This window comes from Clarias gariepinus, chromosome 26 (genome assembly GCF_024256425.1).
Source record: "Clarias gariepinus isolate MV-2021 ecotype Netherlands chromosome 26, CGAR_prim_01v2, whole genome shotgun sequence".
In the NCBI taxonomy this organism is placed as follows: domain Eukaryota; kingdom Metazoa; phylum Chordata; class Actinopteri; order Siluriformes; family Clariidae; genus Clarias; species Clarias gariepinus.
Genome location: NC_071125.1, coordinates 17,086,452 through 17,100,417, shown reverse-complemented (window position 1 = coordinate 17,100,417; position 13,966 = coordinate 17,086,452).

Here is a 13,966-nt window from a genome sequence, read left to right as displayed (position 1 = left end):
CTTGGTCCTTTGGGGCACCTCTGGCCTTTTAGGGCAAGACATATGGGGGTGTCTGGCACCAGGATGTGGACAGTGGATCCTTTAAGTGCTGAGGTTTGTGAGGTAGGGCCTGTGTGGATTGGGCTTGTTTGACCGGCGCATCCCATAGGCTCTTGATCGGATTGTAAATTAGTGGGATATTTGCCTTCTGGGCCCTGTGCATTACAGGCTGTGGAGTGCTGGATGTTCAGTCCCTTTCTATAGTGATCACCACTTACTTTTTTTTTTCATGATTTGTGCTGCATTGGCTTTTCTGTGGGCTCAGACCATACAGGCTACCTTTTGCCTTGGGTGACCATGCTACTGTCATTAGTTTTTCGGTTATATAATTGGCAATAAATTAGGGCTGTCAATATTACAAACTCATGTGATTAATCTAGAAATTTTAACATATTTTTTATGCAAATTAACAATTAATTATACGTAATAATTAATAATATGTAAGTTGAACATATATTTGATAATACAATTCGAGTTTACTGACACGACACCACCATTGACTTTAATTAATCTCTATAGTCTACCATGGACTTTTGAACAAACTGAAGTGTAACATCAGGTTATAATTCACACTTCAATAGCCAGGTGGAGAGAACCAATCAGAAACTGAGTAGAGTCCTTTAGTAGTCATTGCCATGAACATGAGGCAGATCGTGGTCATGAGGCTAGAGTCATGCCATGTTAAAATTTGCTTTCCTCTGTTGGGTTAACACCATTTTATTGTATTTTAGCAAAACAGGTACTGTTGCTCCCTTGGAACACAAACTGAACAGAGGCTCTGGCGTTTAATGAGTAGATCCCAAAGATAAAAAGAGCACGTCTTGACTGTAATGGTCAAGGAATGACTAATGTTCATATTGCATTGCATCTCTTCCTACTGTATGTTGAATGTGAGGAAATTTAATTTTGTAAGTTATCGGAAATAAATCCATGCAATACACATGCAGTTATTCCTCATAATTGTTCCTATTAATTCCGGTCCTAAAATGTTGTTGTCTCCTAATGGATATGCCTTGTACTGACACAGTTTGTTCTACAGTTTTCTGTCCAATGTCTAGAAATGAATGACATGGTATTAAGGGGGGCTAAAGACAGGTATAGCAGTGAGTGCAATGACAAATAAATAAATAAATAAAAAAATACCCTGCGTGTTGCCAGGTTTAGTCCTGAAAAGCTTAAGAAGCTCTCACACTTCCTGTTCAGAGCAATGTGAAGAAAGTGTCCCTACTTGCCCTAAACTTTTCTGAAGCAAAGTCAGAAGAAAAATGATATATGCAAACAGAAGGAGAAAAGTGAAGATGGGGAAGTGAAAACACACATTGAGTGAAGGAGCAGCACAAAGACCGTGTGGATGCTAGCATTGTCTCAGCGGGCAGGAAGATACACACAACACTACACCAGCTTTGCATTTTAATAAAACACACAGCAACTTTGTCGGGGAAAGAAAGAAAGAGAGAGAGAGAAAGAGAGAGAGAGTTGCTCACACCGAAAACATAAGAATATTTTAAAAATGCCAGAGCAAAACAACTTCCTATCTCTCTGTTTCTCATTCCACTGGGGGCGAGGTGCATGGTGGAGAGTAAAGATTCCTCAGAAACATCTAAAGCACATGTTTTTGACAGAATACATGCAACCAGCTACACTTGTTTCTCTAAGAGACCTGGGGTTGGACTTTACATAGGAGTCAGCAGCATGGCACTGAAATTTTACCCTGCCTAACCATAAAAAAAAATGCCATTTTAGAATGCTTAAATTATTAACCAGCATCAAGCAAAAAAAAAAAAAAAAATACTAAGGAGATATGGAATAACTGGAATTGAATTAGGAACCAACACATTATTAAACCCTGTAAAAACCACAGCTATGTTTAATCAAGAAAAGAAATGCATTTTCATATGACACAATGTGACAAGAACTCACAGGATTGGGTCTAAACAAGTGTGTGGCCTTAAGAAAACCACTTGGTAGTGAGACTAATGAGACGAAAAGGCCTCGGTTTGCTAAGGAGCATAAAGAATGGACTGTGGAGCAATCAAAAAGGTCATGTGGTTTGATGATTGCAGATTGACCCTATACTAGCGTTATGGGTTCATCATGGTTTTAAGCGAAGGCCTTGAAGTAATGCACTCATCATGCATAGTTTTCACTGTACAACACTCTGGAGGCAGTTTTATGATCTGGGGTTGCTTCAGTCAGGTCTAGGCTTAATATTGTGTAGGAATAAAATAAAGTCAGGTCATACGCTGAATGGACTGATTGACCAGGTCATTCCTTACCTGATAGCAAGGGCATATTTCAGAATTTAAATTGTGAAAGAATTGTTCAGTGATCATGACATCATTTTCACAAAGCTGAAGGTGGTTAGATGAAATCTTAGAGTGTGTGATTCTTTTTTCTTACAGGCAGTGTATTTATTAATTCTATAGTACAATGCAATTACGTTTTAGTTACTAGACAATGAAGTGTGTGGTACAATAAACTTGTGGTACACAGGGTTTTTGGAGTTAGTGAGCTGCTTGATAGTGGAATATTGTAGAAGTAGGGAAATATTTTAATAATCTTTTGAATTTGTTAAACTTTAGAAAGTGTTTTAAATAAGATTTTATAAAGATCTGAAATAAAAGGCATGATTTTGCAAATATTGAAGTAAGGATCACTTGATCTTCATTCAGAAGGAAAGAAGGATGGGTTTTGTTTTTAAGTGAATGGCACCAATGTACTCACTGACTCATCTTCTATACTGCTTTATCCTGTATTCAGGGTCGCGGGACAAATGTACTCATTATATTTTATTTGTTTTTAATTGTCGTTAGTTGTTCAATAAAATATATGTGTTACTGTTTTGGCTTTGAGTTTTGTTTGGTGGATTTTGAATTGTTTGCTAGTTTAGCTGGTGTGTTTTTGGTGCTCTTTGAATTTGTAATATTCTTTTCTTTTTAATATGTATGGTTACTGCAGTTGGGTGGTTTTTGGCTTCTTTGGGAAAAGCTCATGTTTTAAAACTCATTGAAGGTCCAAGTCTAAGATGGACTGTTTTTTACTGCGCTTTTTAGATGGTGCACCTTCTCTGGCCTGCTTTCATTATCAAAGAATAAACTCAATTATTGGAAAAGCCAATAATTCTACACACTGTACTTCTACATCCAAAAACACTATAAACTTTTTTAAGGTGTTTTTTTTTTTTTTTTGCTTAAGGAGCTGGTGTGAATTATTTGGGTGATTTGCACAAGTTTTTTTTTTTCTGTTTAAATGTAATCCTGTGTCAAATAATAATTGTGAAATGATAAATCCCATTTAAGTGCTCCTAAAACAATTGCAATATTACCTATGCAGTTTTAATTTTATTGGAGTTGATACTGTAAGTTGATATCAATACCTTTTATCAATTTACCTTTTTTTAAAAACTTTTATCCAGGCCTGAACTGACCATCGAGAGCACCATGAGAATTCCCAGTGACCTGGAAACTGTGTTTTTTATACTGTATATATTTCTGCCCACACAATGTACTTAAGTGATGATTTCCAAAATTGCCATTCAATTAGTTAATTAAATATTGATAACAAAATTAATGTTTTCTTATCTGATTTTGTTAGCCTTAACTGGCATTGTTACAGTATATTTGTACTATATATACTGTAGAGAAAGCGCCCAGGTGTAGCAGAAAGAGAAAGGCATGTAAAAAAAGCACTTCGAGAAAAAAACAGGGAAATGTTGCAACATTTCGGATCTATTCAGGGCTTCAGGTGCAGGTCAGTTTCATTTGTAAATTACTGTAAATACAGCAAATATTAGATGTAGCACCCCCTACTATAATCACTTAATCACTTAATTCTATACTAAAAGACATAAATATCATTTATTGTACAGTTAAGTTACATGAGTATTTTAGCAGACAAAAATTCACAGTCTTTTATACAGTATAGGTAGGAAGGGGGCAGGGAGCTACTGTAAAGTGCAGACATGGACAAAATTAAGTCTGATTTTTCAGTCTGTTTTTTCTAAAGATTTTGTCATAATATAGTTGTTATTGTTCTAATTTTTACATTTTAGAAAATATGTCTGCCTTTTTGTGAGGTTTAAAACTTTTTTCCTCTTTTTGAAATGAAAGTGGACACAGTAGAAATATGGTGCTGGTGCAATGATCACATGTCGGATTCAGCCAGGGACTGAGACAGGTAGAAGCAAAATATGAAAAAAAAAAAAAAAAGTTTTAATATATTAGGTGAAATTTATAGTTATGCCACAAATAAATGCATCATTATTTAGATTCTAAACAATCTTCAATAAGTTGGTTGTTGAGACAGACACAAAGAAGTGACAGCTGTGCCCGTGACTTTGTTCGTGTGGAATTTAATTGCACACTTATAAGCGTGTTTAAAAAATTTACAACGCCATGTACTTTTTTAATTTTGGAATGAACAAAAAATTTTATCTGTTATCGTGAAGTGCACAGAATAAAAGTGTGAGATTGCGTTTATTAAGCTTTTCTTAAGGGTCGATTTTTGATAAGATAAAGGCACTCAAATTTCAAAATAACATACCTTCTACTCGATTGCGATGGAACAGAGCCTACCATATACAGTACTGGATGTTACCTCAAGCTCGGCCAAATACACCGGCGCAAACTCCATTAAAATGAGTTCAGTAGTTGCGTACACAAACAGACAAAGAGATAGACGAAAATTTGATGTTCTGATACTCATCTTACTCATCTCATGTTACTCTTGTCAAGGTAAAGAAGTACACACTCTGGCATTGCATAAACTTTAAGTTACACATCCTGTCATGACATTGATATGCATATTTAGTTAGTTGTTTCCACCAATATTTCACTAACTCCAAGTTAACTATCTTGGTGGTCTGAAAGGTAAGGAAGATAAGGCAGTACTTTATTGTTTGTTTTCTATGTCTTGGCTCTTTTGCGGTGTTTCTTTGGTGGTTGTCTGCATCTTGTAATAAACAGTATACTGTAGTACTTACCAACCACTGGTGAGTCTATGTGATATTGTGATCATGTTTATTACAATGCTTGCCAATTTTGCTTAATTTTTTCCAGGATTTGGATCAAAATTTTACAACTTTTAAATGGTCAAAGTCTGCTTCCCATGATCCCTATCCATTTCAGAACTGACCACATCATTTGATTTATCACATAATTCATGTTCACATTCACTGTGCCCTGAACATGCACACGCACAGCTTTTCACAATCACACAAATCATCTTAAATAGCCCAGATATTCTTTCCATTTCAGCGTGAAATGAAATGAAATCTCATTCCTGCTTTCAATTCCAAGCCTTATTGATTCATTTTTTGGTTTTACTTCTGTATAGTTCTATTTAGTTTATAAGTCTCAACAATTTGTAAAACAAATGTTTTAGTGTTCCATATGCTTAAGCAGTAATCCCAAAAGCTTTATTAGCAAAAGAATTACCAAAAGCTGTATTACCAGTGTAGTTACATAATTGGAGAAATTGTGAAAAGATCAGTTCTAATGCATAATTATGGGATTATCACAGATTATTGCACATAATGTTGTGTGTATATAACTAGGATACTTCAGTTCTTCTCATCAAATGTATAGAGAAAGGTTATCAGAGATGTGATTTTTAGAATGTATTCCAGGTTTTCTATTTTTATGCATTTTAGAAGGAGTTTCACATAATCAGATTTTTTTTTATCTTTGGTAAATAAATAAATACATAAATAAATAAATAAAATTCAGAGATCTTGTGCAGCTCCATTCCTCTGGAGGTGCTACGGATGTGTTGATATTCAGCACTGTGATCGCTCTCAACTTATCATTTTCATTGCACCACATGGAGTGGGAGCGGTGAAACATAAAGCAGCTGAGATATGAGTGAAGTGTAAAAGGGAGAGAGAGAGAGAGAGAGAGAGAGAGAGAGAGAGAAAGAATTCCATCAAAACAGATTGTCAAAGCAGATGGGAAGCTCCTTAAAAATAAGGCTAAGTTGTGTGACAAGGACTTTGATTAAGCAAACACATAAGTCCAGAATACATAAAAACGAAGCATGAACCAGTGCTTGTAGTCGCTTATTGCAGATTAGAATCTCCTTTACATAGGTCAAAATATATCACTTCGATGTGAGATTAATGCTTTAAGGATTGTTGATGCTGACAACCAAAGTCTCAAGTCTCTATTTATTGATGTAATATCAGCATTAGCAATTCTTGGCTGTGTTATAAATAAGAAAAATCAGTGAAGAATAGCACAACAACAGCACTTCATAATAATACACCTTTATACAGAAAACAAGATTAAAGGAATCTAAATGTCAGCTGACGAATAGCATTGTTGACAAGTGCAAATGACAAGTGCAAATGACAAGTGCAAATGACAAGTGATGCCTATCTTCTACGTATATGTGATGCCTATTTTCTATATGTGATGCCTATTTTCTATTTGTGATGTCATATCTGCTGGGTTATGCTTACCTTCTGTATGATACTAATCTTTTATAAGTGATGTTTATGTTCTATAGGTGATGCCTTTTATCTATAAGTGATGCTTGTCCTCTAGGTGATGCTTATTTTCTTTATGTGATGCTTATGTTTTATAGACGTACCTATAGGTACGTCTATATATGTATACACCTATACTTTATAGGTGATGCCTATCATCTATATGTGATGCTTATCTTCTTTAGTGATGCTTGTCTTCTACAGGAGATGCTTATTTTCTGTAAGTGATGCTTATCTCTTAAAAGTGATACTTATCTTCTATAGGTGATTATTATCTTTTATAAGTGATGTCTATTTTGTAAAGGTGATGTTCATCCTCCACAGGTGATGTATATCTTCTGTGAGTGATGCTTTTCTTCTATAGCTGATGCTTATCTTCTACAGTATATTTAATGCTTATCTTATGTGGGTAATGCTTATCTTCTAAAATCCACAAAACATTATAGCAATATTCAATGCTTTTCAAATTTGAATGATTATCTGATGTATAAATAAAGCTGATTAGGAATATCCACCCTACCCTTAACAAAATCTGATCTCTGCTCTGAGCCTAAGAGCCTTTATACTCTATACCTCTAAAATCTTGCCAGCCAACATAGGATAATAAGCAATTAGGTGTTAGATGTTTTTTTAACAAACCCCCAAAAATTAATTGAGGTTTAGGTTTGAGACCATGAACACACCATATGCTTCAATTTGACTAATTAACCATGGCTCTGACTTACCTCTGATATCATCTAATTACATCCATCGAGACTGATTGGCAGGTTAACAAAAAATAGAAATCATCAGTCAAAATTATATGAAATAAACCCTGCAACCTGCAGGAAAAAGTTGTGTGTCACTCCACCTCTGCCCACACACAAACACACTTAAAACCTTAAAAAAAAAGAAAGAAAAAACAGATGTTTCTGTAACTTACTGCTAATGAACCTTATGGAAGGTAACACATTCTGCATGTGTGACTACCTTAATTAATAATGTTAAAAGATTATTCCAGCTGATCTGAAATATTGCCATAACATTATGTGGTGTATAATTGCAAGAATTTATGTGTATGTTTACATCACTTTTTCTTAATATGTATGAAGAACAATCATTAAATAAAAATGTTAGGTAAATTAATGTATGCATTAATTTGTGGGCAGTGATGCGATTTTGCCTGTATAGTGCCACTTTGGATAAGACATAAAACCATTAAATTTGTATTGAAGTGTAAACATTTAGTTTTCATTCAATAATAATAATATTAATAATAATAATAATAATAATAATGATAATTAAAAATAAGAATTAGAGCCATTATAGCCTTTTTTACAAACAAAATATTAGTTGAAAAACTGATATAAAGTAAATATAGACATAATTATTTTTTTAAATACACTGATAAATATTACCGTATTTGGAGTGAAAGATTGGATAGAGTCTGGAATCCATGGACATGACCAAATGCTGAGTTTTCTCCCTTTAGATGCTTTGCCAGGCCTTTATTTTAACTGCCTTTAGTTGCTGCTTGCTTGTGGCACTTTCTGCCTCCAGGTTTATCTTCATTAGGTAAAAAGAATGCTCAGTTGGTTTGAGGTCAGGTAACTGGTTCAGGCCATTAATATGATTTTTTTTTTTTTTTTTTTTGGCTTGAGAAGCTCCTGGTTTTCTATCATGTATAGTTTGTGTTTTTATTCATTCATTTGTACTGTAATGTGCTGTGCTGTCACTTTTGCAGCATTAGACTGAATCTGAGTCAAAAATACAACTCCATACACTTCAAAATTCTTCCAGCTACTTTCATCAGCAGTCACATCATACATAGACAGCAGTGACCTATATATGCTCATGGCATAACACTACACCATGCTTGACAGATGATGAGGTATGCTGTGGATCATGACCTTTTCCTTTCCATCTCAATAATTTTCTCATTCCATCATTTTGGTCCAAGCTTGGTTTCATCTATCCAAAGAATCTATCTCAAAATTTGGCAAGCTTTTTAAATTGAATTTAAAAATAATTACATCAATTTAAATCCAATTAAAACAGTAATATGCCTAGCACCTTAATAGTGTTCTTGACTTCTTTTCACATGGATAGAATGGATAGAATTCACCTAGATTTTGATTATTCTGTGATCTTCCATGTTTTTTTTTTTTGGTTATGCTGAGCTCATCAGTGCATTCCATCTTTTTAGGAATGTACCTAATTATTGATTTGGCCACTCATAGTTTCCCAAATTGAAACACAAACATAAGGTGATTTTTATGTTTTTCAGCCTTATGGTTGCTTCCTTCATTTGCAGTGACACATCTTTGAACCACACAGTGAAAGTTTTCATGAGTAGATTTAAATGCAAATACTAATCAACTACAGAATCCTTAATTTGCCATGAAATAATGAAGAAACAAGTCACATTTGACCACAAAACTGCTTATTAGTCAATTGTCTAATTAGTAATTATTGGGCCTGCAAAAACAGGAGGACATTAAAAATAGCTGTAATTGCTACATTTTAAAGGGGATTTATTTATTTATTTGTTTATTGGAACCCCTTAAATTAAAGCTGAAAGGCTACACTTCAATCACATCTTTGATTACTTCATTTCAAATCCATGGTGGTTATGTACACAGGTAATAATCTGAAAATTGTCTCATCATCCAAATAATTATTCCTATTACTGTAAATGCTGATGGCAATTAATGTTTATGAATGCAGTAAGGATTTATTATAATTAGTTATATGAAACATGAAATCTAATGCTACTGTAGATGTTGTTGTTTTCGCGCCATGACAGTGATGTTACTTAATTTCTATTATTTTGTATTGAGCCACAAGTACAAGCAGCATCAGCTTCAGCAGCAGTTTCATTATTATTGGTAGAGTTCTTCAGTTGAGCTCTGTTCAGTTAGTGAACACTATTCTATACACCCCTACATCTAATCATTTTAGGTAAGAGTCAGAAAAAAGCATTATTGCTTCAATTATTTATTATTGTTGCACAATTTGTGCTGTATTTCTTCATAGTCCTTTATTTCTCTCTCATAACTACAGGCGCTGCTTGACTGCCCACTTTCACCTGCAACCATCCAAATTAGTCCCACACCACACTGTTGCGTCAGGTCCTGCGGGAGGCCTGTGGAAATGCAGGCTTAGAGTGTAAACTCCTTTATTAGTGTTGTCAGTAAAAGGCATAGTCAGTATCCAAAAGGTCAAAGTTCAGGCAAACAAGGTTACCAAAGGCAATCTGATGATCAAAATCCAAAAACTGGCAGACAAAGGTCATATCCTCAGAAAACAAAATTGAAAACAAAACAACAGGGTGATGATAACATGGATTAGAATGGCCAAGTATACAAGGTAAACAAATACAAAGCAAAAACAAAAATAAAGATAAGGTGTATATACAGAGGACTAAAACAAGTGGCGTTGCAAGCAAAGGAGACCCAGGTAATATTATTTACACATGACATAATACACCATACAAGATACACTGAATGGCCAAAAAAATCCAAATCTGCTAGATGCAGCCCAAATGATTAAAAAACAAACTAAAAGTAATTTAAAAATATATGTAATAAATATAAAAGACAGAAAAGGTATAATTAAATAAAAGTTTAATATATATTTTTTAATTTTATATAATTTAAAGAGGTTATTAATTAACAAAACTATATGGGTGAAAGCTAAATTGCTAAAAAATTAATGCATACTGTACTGTATGTTTATCAGAATGATATTGTACTGTATGTACCAAATTGTATTTTAGTCATTCTATAGTTTGGGGTACATTTCACATAATCACAAAGACAATGTTCTTTCTTAATAGAACAAATAGTGGTTTACGTTATTGAATTCCCTTAGTGTAACATATAGCATATACTAGTTGCAAAGCGTACACATTACCTTTTTGTACCCTGCTGGTATCCTGGTTGGCTGTTATAATCCAATTTCACACCTCAAGGAAATTAAGTTTAAATCTGTACAAATATTAGACAATAAATTATGTAATTACCAAATTGAAAAAAATGCATAGAACTGAAAAGAAGAGAATGGATTATGAATAACGTACTGTATTTGGAGAGTGACTGATGTACTGGCATCCAATCCTGGGTGTATTTTATCTTACTCCTAATTTACACCAAGATACACACTGGATCTACCAAACCTATCCACTTTTCCAGGTTACGAGTTGAATGAATTATTGTATTAGCTAAAAGAGAGTAATATTTTTTTTAGTTTGTTACCTAAAAAAACTTAGGATATTTAAGAAGATTTTAGAGGTAAATAAGTTAGATATTTTAAATAAGGTAAATCTTATACTCTAGTTATCTTATATTCTAGTTGTCATAATTAAATTTTATTATTTTCAGGCATTATTATGACATGCAATTTTAGCATAAATAAATGAATAAATAAATGAAACTACATAAAAAGTCAGACCTTTAGCGTTGATAAAGCAAATTGAAACGTTTTGTTTAGTCTCACTAACAGGTGAGTATCTTATAGCCACACAGCTGTTTAGTCCCAGTCCTTTGAGTTCTCATCACATTGTGGATGTGGAAATGCTCTTACTTTCACAAGTTGACCTTTTACATCGCATGCTCCCGAGTTGTTCAAGTGACATCCGTTCATAATACAGTAGGTTTGACCCCATTTCTTTCACAGAGGTGATGATTTACTGTACCACTACCCCCCTTAGGTTTTAATAATGCGTTTAAAAGTTCCCAAACACAATTCCATTTTAAATCCACTTATTTGTCATTAACAGAACACTTTGGTTTTGTACATGATTTAGGATAACTTTGTCACACAATTTCTAAATTTATACGGAACATAATTGTTAGTGAATAATCTGACTGACCTGTCAATAGGAATTAAAGTTGCTGATAGATCTTAATCCTTTTATTGTAATTTTATGGGGAAATTTCAATAGAAAAAAGCACTTGTTAATATTAGAAAGTAAGTAAAAGTGTTATACATACAGTATCAATGGTAAATATGACTATTTTGTGTTGTTCTGAACATCTTTTGAGAATATTTGCCCCTAAATATTAAGTCATTTTGTTCCATCAGCAAGAATTCTAAGGATTACTTATACTACAAATCTTAATAAAAAAATTACATGACAACATTTGTGACATAAATCAATGTACACTGACATTGTGTAAAAAAAATGTAAAAATTTATTAACTAATTTACAGATTGCATAGAGAGAATATGAGTGACGCCTCAGGTTGTGATTTCTCGATGGTTTGTATTAATGCATGAAGCAGTATTTCATTAGTGTTCAAAGACGCACTGAGGTCTAGGCTGACCTGCACAACCTCACGGTTATTACATTGCCCCTGGCTACTCCTGATCTTTACTTATTAGGATTTATTAAGCATGTGCAATCCTGCAAATAAAATGTATCCAAGAGTAAGAGGATGTTAGGATGATAGTCTAATATTATCTTTTATATCAATTCGCACTGTGAGAGTTCACAAGCTTGCCCTTTGGCATGATAGATGCACTGGAGGGACTGGCATTAACAACCAAAAATCAATATCATCCTCAAGCACAGGAAAGTTATTGTAAGTGCATTATACCGACATAAATTTTTTGTTTTTCTCTTGTATTTTTGCCTTTAAACATGCCTAAAGCACTCCTTAAGGATTATTATAACGCTGCAGGCAAAAATGACTTTAGTGGCAACGGGTCTAATTTAGGCATTCCTTCTGCCATATCATGCACATTTCTATGATGTTATGTCTGACCATTTGTGCAAGGCTAACTACTAAGATTTAGACTAGCCAATTTAATCTTGAAAGAAACACTAATCAAGATTCACATAAAAATACCCAAGATGTGGTGGCATGGTGGTTTAGTGGATAGCAGTGTCAATTTTCACCACCAGATCCTAGGTTTAATTCCTGTGTTGGGTCTGTGTGCATGGAGTTTGCATTTTCTTTCTGTGCTTGGAGGGTGTTCTCCGGTGTTCTCCAACAGTCCAAAAACATGCCTATTATGCTAATTGGCATTTCCATGCCAATGCCATTCATGGTGCCTACTTGGATTACAGAAGTACCTTGATGGATGGACGGACCCAACTTTATATGCGCTATCAACAGTTTATTTTGAAAAAAGTATAGCATAGCATTAATTCTGGAACTGTAATTCCCCTTGTGCACAACTCTCATAACATCTACATAGTAATCAATTGTGTTCCATCTGAGACCCAAATATCAGTGTGCAATTTCTGTATTAAATCCTCATTGTTTGCATGCAATAGAACTCCTAAAGCATAAAGTCTTAAAACATGCACCTTTAGTAGAAGAGTGCACCATACTGTAATTCAGAATTTTTGCATGTCTAAAGCCTGGGTGAAGCCTTTTAGGATTTGGGTGGGAAGTGGGGGAATTATTATTTTAAACACCAGCAGAGTCATTTTGTGAGTAACGTCCTGGTAAGTAAAGTTCTAAATATTTAAGGTGGGTATAAGGCCATGGTGTAATGTTCTTACTTCTAGCATTAGTTATAACTTCACTTATATAAGTTATATCTTATATATTCCCACCTTTAAGAAATTCTGCCTCCATGAGTCCACCAGATAACAAAAAAAAAAAAAAAAAATCCTGGGTTTTGTTTTCTTACAAATTAAAAAGTGAATACAAGCAGTTCATCTTCAACTGTCTTTTTTTTCATCATTTAAAATTGTTTCCCTACAGTATCTCTTTTCCCTCTCCATTCAAAATAAGCACTGCCAAATATATGCATGGTGCACCATATTTACATCGATAAGATGTTCACATGAGATTTGAAGATGTGCCTACACGCTCGCACTGCAATATGGATATTCTGTTGGGAATACACTATTGAAATAAGTGAAGGTTTTGTCAGGTTTATAGCTGTGGTGTGTCTGTGAAGAGGAAAAACACACTTGTCTATGGGGACCAGGCTGATATGAAGACTAATATACATTGACATTCAACTCAAGACAAATATTCAGACTTGGCCATGCTATTTTAAATTGGTATGAATTCTGACAAGCCAACTACAATATTAAGTTGAGGTCAGGGTGAGTTTTTTTTGTTTTCAGGAACTTCATTAATATCAAAGACAAATAATTCACTCATGCTCATTACAATTGCTAAAAATATTGCATAAGAACCAGCATGAGAGCTATATCCAAAAAGAAATCAATGTGGCCCCTGGTTTAACCCATAAACTGAAAAGTCAGTGAAAGTAGCACACCATGAACAGGACTCTAAGCACTGTTACTGTATGTACATCTATCGGTTTTACATCGCTAAATAGTTTATGTCGTGCAGGATAGAAGGGCAATATGGATATTCTGTTGGGAGCATGCTATTTAAAACAGTGAAGGTGGAGCCTTATTCATAACTGAGAAGAACAAAAACAGATGGATCATACTGGTAGCATAGCAACTCCAAATGGGATAGTACAGTGGGC